We start from the raw sequence: 10203 nt of genomic DNA, 5'->3' as shown, positions 1-10203 counted from the left end.
TTTTTTGGTTTTTCTCCGGTACTGGGAACCAAACTCACGACCTTGCGCTTGCCAGGCAGGCGCTTTGCCGCTGAGCTAAATCCCCAGCCCCATAAAAGTCATTTCTTACTAATTTAACAAATCATCTTTTGAAGAAGAGAAACTGAGTATGAATACTGAATAATATGTAATAGAGTGTTAAATGACTTAACGTTTTACTTTTCTCTTAGTGGGCAATAAATATCTTTTATATTTGTTAGAAACACTTTGAAATACTATACAGTCCATAAAGCATGAGTCATAAAGCATGATAATGTGAAAGTGGGATTTAATTGTCAAATCAGTAATGAGAAAGACTGAGCAATGAGCTGACTGTACCTTTAAAAAATTTTTTTCTGACCGAGGTATAATTTACCTATGATAACTGAGTCTACTTTAAGTGGGTTTGATGAATTTTGGTAAGTGTATACAGCCATGAAATCAACACACAATCAAGATATGCATCATTTATTTCCATCACCCCAGAGAGATCCCTTGTGCCTTTTGCTAAGGAATATTCTGTTCACAACATATAATAATAAACATGTGGTAATGGTGTTCAGGTTAAGATGAACTACTTAGGATTCCAATTGCTTCTACAGGAGAAATAAAAGTGATTTTCTGAAAGTTAAATGAAATACAGATAATCCTTTGCTTAAATAATGCATCAGTCAAGGTATTCCACCAGGCAAGAAAGTAAGTTATCTGGGTAGTAGGTACATGAGAGTATATATATGGATAAGTTCATTAAGCTAAATGCTATTTTCTATGCAAGTTACAACTGAATTTTTTAAAAAGAAAAAGATCATAATCCCATTATTTAAAATATACATATATGGAAAAAAATTTTGGTATAAAATCTTAACAGTGGTTTGATTTAGAATATTTCTTACTCATCCATAAATTACACACACACACACACACACACATACTGCATTATTTACAAATTTATTGTCCTGATATCCTTTTTTTGGTGGTCACACTGAGAATGGAACCCAGGCTTCTGCATTCCCAGCCCTTTTTGATTTTTTAATTTTGAGAGAAGTTCTTACTAAGTCACTACGTTGCCCAGGCTAGGCTCAAACCTGTGATCCTCCTGCCTCAGCCTGGCAGGGTGCTGGGATTACACACGTGCATCACCATGCCCATCTTATACTGATGTCTTTTTTTCATCATGAGAGAATCCACAGGAAGCTTGAAAATGGAAGGAAAGTTCTTTGGAAGAACTGAGTTAGCAAGAAAGGCCTTGCAGGCCCTGAGGCCCTGCAGGCTGGTGCAATTAATCCTACTCCCTTGTCTAAGAGTCTACTCCCTCCCTCACTTTACTGGGCTTGGTTACCCAGCTTTGCCTGGTCTCCTTAACTTCAGAGCTCCAGGTGAATGACAGTGTAAGCAAATGTGCTAGACTGGGAAACCAAAGGCCTGTGTTCTGGCCCCAGCTCTGTGACCATCTAGATCTGTGTCCCAAGCAAATAAATAATTTCCTTCATGTTAAATGAGATGGTGGCATGAACAGATGCTAAAACTACTGGTGAAAGTTTGGTGAGAAATAGTTCCATAGTATCTAGATAACGCCCCCAAGACACTGATAATTACAAAAGAAAAATATTACCTTTATGCTGGATAAACTTCAAAGTCATTACCTTAGTCAAATGATCAGTGAACATCACCAGGAAGGAGATGCATGACTGACTGTGCTTCCTGATATGACACACAGTGCAGGGCACAGAATCTCTCCTCTGGCATCTCTGCCACCAAATACACACTTGAATCTCTTGAATCTAATCAGAAGGAAATATCAGAGAAACACATATTGAGCAACACTATATACAATAAGTGACCTATTAAATATCTGGCTCTTCAAAACTAGCAACTTCATGAAAGATGAGGAACCACTCCTGATTAAAGATTAATGGGATGTGTCAACAAAAAGGACCATGTGATCCTGGGTTGGATCCTGAAATAGAAAAAGAAAAGTTGCTATAAAATGACATTATTAGTTGAACTCTGAATATCGATGGGATTAGACAATAATATTAAATCAGTGTTAATTGCTTGACTTTAAAAACTGCTAGCTACATAGGACAATATTCTCAAGAACCACCTATTAAAATATTTGTTAGTAAAGGAGCATTACATCTGCAGCTTAGTCTCAACTATTTGAGAAAAAAGGGCAAGAATGATATGTATTTATAATAAAACAAATCACACCTACAACACAGGGAACACGTGCATACACCACGTGCACACACAGCTTCATCTAGGTGAATACAGGTAAAGGATAAGTAGGAGACCACAGTGATATTCTTGTAAGTTTTCTGAGTAAAAAGTTCTTTAAATCTACAGACATAGTAGTTCTATAAATCTTGTTGCCACCACCATTCTGAGAATTTAGGGGCTTTTCTGCCCTTGGGTCATGATGGAATGAATTTCTCATATTCCCAGAGGTCAAGTGAAATGGTAAAAATGACAGGGGAGCAGATCAGTCTAGGAAGGACCAGCAAGAATGAGGCAGTGGGTTGGCCACATCCTATCCCACAAGATAGTAGAATCCACTGAGTTAGAGACAGATGACCCTTACCCCAAAAGAACATGCTTACCATACCTACACTGAGACTGGGTCTTCCCTTGCCTCTCCCTTTACTCTGTCTCACCGGATCTTGGGCCCAACTCTTCCCCCATCATTTAGCCATGGAGAATCCTTGGAAGGAGTAACACACTCCAACTGGGAGCTGCTCAGCTTCCAGTTCAAGGATGATGCCACTTCTTACCTAGAAGTCTTTGCTTTGGAAAGAGATTGGTACCTTCACCCAGGATTTGTCATACAAGGATTCTTATCCCAAGTTTCCTTCTTCTACACTAGAGGTAGGTCTTTAAGCCCTCAGAGTTCCATCTCTAATTAGTTTTTCTCAGCTACAACCCCTGGCAGGGCCTTCTATAGATACGAGTAAGGTTCTGCAGCCCTGAGAAGCTACAGAACCCTACTGTCCAGCAAAATGACAGGATCCAAAGGTCTGCAGTCTACCCAGGCAACTTGAAGATACACAGATCCCACGATTAGTATCATCTAACTGGCCCTCCCCAGATACTACTGGAGCCAGGGGTGCGGGGCTCAAGAGGCCTCTGTAAGAGATACTACTGAGTGATATCTCTGCTCTGAGTTTGGGGTAGGGTAATTTTCTGGAAATACTTTGGGCCTGGGAGTGGCAGACACAAGTCTAAAGCCAAGCCAGTTCTTGAAAATCTAGGTCAAATGTCTTACCTCTCTAAACCTGTTTCCTCAACTGTGCAAATAGGAACACGCTATCAGAGACTCAGAAGCCAGACAGCCTGGGTTCAAATGCAGGCTCTACCATTTATTGGTGATAACACTGTATGTGTTATTTCGTCTCTCAGTGTCTTGGTTACCCCATCATTTATTTTATTTTGCCATCCTATGACCTACAATGAGGAAAAAAGATACTTTGCATATAATATCTATTCTGTTTATGCTGTTAACCCATGTTTTTACTGAAGTATTCATTTTCAAAAATTTGTAAGTGTTTTTTACATTTTGAGGCTATTTGACATATACATTACACATATTTTCATCATTCGGCATTTTTCCTTAAACTGGGCTTACAAAAATTAAACAAATCTTTTTGAGTTTTTGAAGTAGTCACCTTGTTAATTTTTCCCCTTGGAGTTTCTGCTTTTGGTAGCTGTTATTGCTTGTATCTAGTGTTCCCCCAAAGCCTCCTGAGCTCATAGGTGGGGCTTTCAGGAGGTAGCTGGATCATGGGTGTGATACTGGGATTAAGGGTGTATGGCACAGGATTAGTCTGCTGATAGGTTTAGCATAGTTCTAGGTAAGGATAATAGGAAGCCCCACCCTGTGTGTGGGCAGCATCAACCAATAGCTTGGACTGAAAATAAGGGAAAAAGAAGGAAGGCAGGCATGCTGCTCACTGCTGCTTTCTACCTGCCCTGCTATGGACTGTTTCTCCTCTGTAATGACTCTCTATCATGCCACTCTGCCTCAGAGCCAGATGACCGTGACCTGCAATCTCCATAAACTGTGAGCTCAAATAAACCTTGCCTCCTTTTACCTGTGGGTGTCAGGTATTTTGTCCCAGCAGCAAGAAAAATAACTAGGACAGTAGCATTCTTAGGAAAGTCTTTTCCACAGATTATAAAGATATTGGTCTTTTTGGCTTATACGATTTGCTCTGTATGCTGATAGTAGGAATGTAAATTCAAACTTTCGGAGGGGTCTTTATAACACAGTTTTAAGAGTACACATCCTGTAAACTACTCTTCAACATCTAGTAATGTATCCTAAATAACTAATTGGTCTAATGGGGAAAAAAAGATGAACACACAAGGATTTTCATCTTAGATTTGGTTATAAAAACAAAACAACTGGAAGCAAGAAAAATACTCTGGTAATTAAAGGATGGGCTCACTGATAATGGTAAGCCACAGAATGGAACACAAGATAGATATTAGAAATAATAACAGAAACTGGGTGTGTGTCAGGGGGGACGATAACATCTGGCACTGTGAGAAGCTGAGGCAGGAGGACGTTGAGATTGAGCCCAGCCTGGATAACTTAGTAACACAGCAAGATCCTGCCTGGGAATAAAATGGGGGACTGAGGATGTAGCTCAGTGTGAATGTCCTGGGTGCAATCCCCAATACCACACACATACATCAAAACACAGAAAAAATAATTGAGAAGTATACTCACTGACTTAAAAGAGCACTTGTGACTCATATTAAAGTAGGAAATGTAAGTTTTAACATACAATGTGAAAGCATGATTCCATTAATAAAATTATGTAAGTCTAAGTCTATTAAAATATTCCTTTTTTTGAGAAAAAGAATTGGAAGGTGTAGGGGACGGCAACCCTTAGCATATCATTTTAAGATAGAATAATTCTAGTCTTAGTGCAAGCCTCAAAACATGACTTGAGAAACATCCCAGAGGGGTTATAAAAAGTTAACTTTGCAGTCCTGACTTTGCCCTGGAATGCTTCTCCAAAGACAAAGAACACCTGGGCCCAGATAACCACCTATGGCCCTGCCTGGGTCACTTCATCCCTTCCCTGGCCCTAGATAAACATTGTAACCATAAAGGAAATATATGGTTATCTAAAGGGGGACATATAGAACAGAGTACAGAAAGTATAAATCACTGTGGTTGGGCTGATGACCAGAGCCTGACCCAGTCACGTGGCACAAGGAAAACAATGTGTGGCCAGGGCTACAACATTCCAATCTGTTACCATGGAAACCAAAAATGTATATAAGATGGGAACAAAGGCAGGCAGAGGCCCACATTTCTGCAAGTCAGGGATGAGCATTGACCAGTCTAAATTTATTTAACAAATTTTGTTTGTTCTAAATAGAGTCCTTCGGTCTCTTGTGGAATACAGCCTGATTTTTGCCATTACAAAAAAATTTTACCTTTTAATGTTTTATTTTTTGACTTCACCAATATCCTCATGATTTTATGTTTACTGAAGTATTAGCAATAGTAACAACGCCAACAAAATGATAAATCAAAATAATCATAGTTTCACACAGAAATGCAAATGGTTCTTGGAAAAGAACAAATAAAACTATGACACATCACAGAAACTCAGAAGAAAAAAAAATTCAGTTGTATAGTTGTATTTACTGAGCCTTGACCTCAAGTCAAGCACTACACTATGTTATTTCCACATAATGATTCATTCAATTCTCATCTTGCCCTCTAAACCAAGTACTATTCCCATTACAGATCAGACATAGCACCTAGACAGATGCAGTCAAATGCTGTACCACTGAGCTATACTCTCAGTGCCTAGAGAGATGAAATAACTAGGAAATAGCAGTACTGAAATTCAAGCCCACTTAACCTGGCTGTCGAACTTGTGTTTATAACTTCTCAGTTTTGTCACCTCTCAAAGTGAAGATACTTTTTGTCTTCTAAAGCATGATAGAACATCTCATATGCACACTGAATGGAAGTAAAATCACCTCTAGCTATATATACAAGCTAAACTATGAAGGAAGGAAATAGTAACTGGATGCATATAGTGACACTATGGAGAATTTGTTTTTCAATTTTCTTCAACAATGAGATAGACTTAGGCTAGAAATTTTTCTTTTTTAATTAAAAACTGATTTTTTTTTTTTTTAACCAGAGCTGCCCATCTGTCCTTGGTCTAGTATGAGGGACAAAGTTACAATGCCATCTGCTCTGATTTAAGTAAGTCAATGTGAAAAACAAAGTTCCCTTCACTTTTCAGGCCTGATTCCTCCTCAAAACTGAGCAACTATGAGGAGAATCCAGTTGAAAACAATACCAATCATTATCTTTCTTGATAAAGTATCAATCTTTGGTAGGGTATGATGTGGTTGTCTCTAATCCCCGCACTCTGTGAGGCTGAGGTAGGAAAATTACAAGTTTATTTGGTTTTTTTTTGTTTTTTTTTTTGTTTTTTTTTTTTGGTTTTTCTCCGGTACCAGGAACCGAACTCACGACCTTGTGCTTGCCAGGCAGGCGCTTTTGCCGCTGAGCTAAATCCCCAGCCCCAAAATTACAAGTTTAAGCAAAGGCCAAGCAACTTGGCAATTTAGTAAGACCCTGCCTCAAAATAAAAAATAAAAAGGGCTAGGGTATAGCTCAGTGCAAAGGCCCTGGGCTCACTCCTCAGTACCAAAAAATAAGGGGTGAACCGATCTTGGAATCTCAGTAAGCAGTAGTACCAATCAATTAGTCATTCAAACAGCATCATTGCATTCATTGAACACATAATTGTGATTCACAACACTGATCATCAACTCAAAAGCCACATGTTACTATATACTAGATACCATCACCTAAATGTTCTCAGTCACAAATTATTATTATCATCATCATCATTTTTTGTGGTGCTGGGGATTGAACATGGTATCCTACACATGTTAAACATGTGCTCTTCCACTGAGTTACATCCCTAGTTTCGTAGTTACAAATTTAAAACCAGATCACAGATCTCTCCTTGCCACCCATAAAACACAGTATCTTCTTTCTCAACTTATTCTTTCTCTTGGATCACAGCCTTTGTCACTTGAATCTAAGTTTTAAAGCTTTGTCTGGCATGTTCATTACTTACAGCTTTGGGGAAAAAAAGCCCTTACTACCCTTAAACATGTCAGCTTGCATATTAACTATACAATGTTTCTGTTACAATCTGAAAAAAAATTGCCTAACAGATTTTTCTTGACACTGCATCAAATTTGTCCATTCATATAAGAAAATGCGGCCAATAGTGAAAGATACTGAGCCTTCCAATTCCAGAATGAGATTTCTGCATTTATTAAAGAGTTTTATGACACCTAAAATCAATTTTATATTTTGTTTTCATAGGTACTCCAATATCCTTTTTATATTGATAGTCAATTGAACTCTTAGCTGCTATTCTAAACGGCTTAATTTTTTCACTTAATTACCCATGGCAGTAGAAAAATTTTCCATCCATATTCTTTTTTTTTTTTTTTTTGGTGTTGTTCTTGTTGTCATAAAACCCAAGATATTGTTCATGCTGGGCAAGAGCTATCTCTCACTGAGCTATATCCTACATACCCAGTCCCCATATTAATTTTTAACCAGCCACCTTCCTAAACTTTCTTTGATCCTATATTCAAGTGATCCTTCTGCCTAGGTTACCTGGTAGGGGCTACCGCCTCATGCTATGAGCAGTTTAACTTTCTTAACTACAATGTTTTTAGAGTTAATCCTCTTGAACTTTGGGAGTATATAGTTACTTCACCCACAAATACTTACGTTTTTCCTCCCAACATATTTATCTTCTTATCTCACTCCTGATTAAATGCCCTGGCTAACACTCTAGAAGAAAGCAAATCATATCAGGGACAAATTGTTTCCTTTTTTTCTTTTAAGACAGGGTCTCTCTACATAAATTGCTAAATCGCCCAAGCTGGATTCAAACTTGCAGTCCTCCAGCTTCAACCTCTCAGAAGGCTGAGGTTACAGGTGTGTGCCACTATGCCAGGTTAGAAATTCCTCACTTGATTGGGAAGTCTGCTATTGACTTTCAATTTGTAGTACAGAAGGTTTTATATTAAGAAAGTAACCACTTAGTCTTACTTTACTATTGCATTTAAAAAACGCATTCAAAGCTGGGTATGGTGGCACACACTTGTAATCCCAGCACTTGGGAGGCTGAGGCAGGAGGATCACTGTGAGTTCACAGCCAGCCTAGGCCTGTGTAGTGAATTCAGTGCCTGCCTAAATTTTATAGTGAAACCCGGTCTAAAAAACCAAAATAATAATAATTCCAGAACAGATGTTGAATTTTATCAAATGCCTATCTATGAGGTAACTGTATAGTGTTCTTCCATGGCCTTACTAATATGGTGAAATTCATTAATAAATTATTTAAATAATATTGAACTTATATTTTAGGATAAATTTTCTCTCAATCGTAAGTAATTTTATAGCACCTGCTTAGTAACACCAAGCTTCTCAGTTTAATTCCCCCTACCAAAAAAGTTAATATGTTCATATATATAGATAAAAAATTATTTGTGTGCAATAAGCAAAATGTTAATCATTGCAGAATTTGGATAAAGGATATAACAGGAATATTTGTATTATTCTTATAACTTTCCTAAATCTGACATTTTTAAAAGCAAAACAAAATGAAAACCTCATGTTTGCAGGCCGGTGAGCAAAATGAAAGACCTATAAGCTGAAGGAGTAAGTCTGCTATTTTAGCAGACTGGTCACCTGGGATATGAGGGACAGATATGTGTCCTTTACCTCAGAGTAAATGTACCATCCACCAGAATTGCTGCAAAAGACTCATCCAGGAACATGTAGCATTTGTTTAACCATTATCCTTTGGCCTCTGGGCATGCAACCATAATAGAGGCTCTTTTTCATGCTGTGTTACTCAGGTCTCTGCAACTAATGGTCAGTGCCTAAAAGGTAAGAGATCTTGACCAAGGAACTCCTAAATTTCCTCCAAGCTACCTACTGAGAAGAGGCTACCATAACTTATCAACTTCATAACAGGACACTAAACCCAGCATCCTCAAGATCTACTTCACTGATCGTGTTCTTGGCTTTCAGAGGGAGTAATAGAGAACAGCCAATAGCAGACATATTTGGGCTTCAGATTATTTACTGTACATGATTCAAGTTCAGTAATATAAAATTCGATATATATTGAATTTATGATTCAATTCAAATTCAAAAACAGACAAAACAACCCAACAATCCCAGTACTGAGTATATAACCAAAGGAAATCAGTAAGTCAGAGTTATCAGTCCTCCCATATTTACAACAGCAGCACTATTTACAACAGCCTAGATTTAGAATAAACAAATGTCAAAAAACAGATGAACGGATAAAGAAAATGCAGTATGTATATACAATGGAATAAGATTCAGCCAGAAGAAGAGATGAAACCTGCCATTTACAAGATGGATGAACCTGAAGGACACTTAATGTTAAGTAAAATAAACCAGACACACAAAGACAAATACTATATGACCTCATACATATGAGGAATCTAAAAAAGTTGATTTCTTTGAGGTAGAGAGTAGAATAATGGATACTAGAGACTGGGAAGGGGCAAGAAGAAGGAAGAAGGGAGAGTTGGTCAATGGGTACAAAGTTACAAGTAGACAGGAGGAATAAGTTCCCCTGTACTATTGCATAGTAGAGTGATTATAGTTAACAACAATTCATTATGCATATCAAAATTCCTAGAGGACTCACTAAAAGCTCTTACCACAAAGAAAGGACAACTACCTGAGGTGATAGTCATTACCTTGATTTGATTATTATACAATATATACATATATTAAAACATCACATTATATCCCATAAATATATATAATTCTTATGTGTCAATTTAAAAAATAATTTAAGAGCTCAGCATAGAAGTATAGGTTTGTAATCCCAATATTCAGGAGGCCAAGTGGGGTGGATTGCTGTGAGTTTGGGGCCAGCTTGAACAAATATTGAGCTCAAGGCCAAACTGAACTACATAGAGAGACCCTGTTTCAAGAAACTAAAATAATAACAATAATTTTTAAAACACAAAACTACTCCACAGTACGGTATTAAACCCAAGTACCTCTAGACTGGCAGTGGGTACTAACTAGTAGAGAAGCCTTCAAGTTGATAGAAATGGTGTATATAT

The 10203-nt window shown here is 37.7% G+C and overlaps 2 protein-coding genes across 4 annotated transcripts in view; one reads left to right on the top strand and one right to left on the bottom strand.

The window, feature by feature from the left end:
• Positions 1-10203, top strand: part of LOC102029951 (zinc finger protein 850) — a 277918-nt gene that overhangs the window by 189497 nt on the left and 78218 nt on the right.
• Positions 1-10203, bottom strand: part of LOC102005458 (zinc finger protein 793) — a 55158-nt gene that overhangs the window by 12620 nt on the left and 32335 nt on the right. For 2 of the 3 annotated variants that reach the window (XM_005399907.2, XM_005399908.2), the window contains exon 3: positions 1662-1799. The exons of the other annotated variant lie outside the window; for it this stretch is intronic. The gene's annotated coding sequence lies outside the window, so the exon portion shown is untranslated. The remainder of the gene's footprint in view (positions 1-1661; positions 1800-10203) is intronic. 3 annotated transcript variants of the gene reach the window in all.

This window comes from Chinchilla lanigera, unplaced genomic scaffold (genome assembly GCF_000276665.1).
Source record: "Chinchilla lanigera isolate Chin_1 unplaced genomic scaffold, ChiLan1.0 scaffold00067, whole genome shotgun sequence".
Classification (NCBI taxonomy): Eukaryota; Metazoa; Chordata; class Mammalia; order Rodentia; family Chinchillidae; genus Chinchilla; species Chinchilla lanigera.
This window is presented reverse-complemented; position numbering and strand designations above follow the sequence as displayed.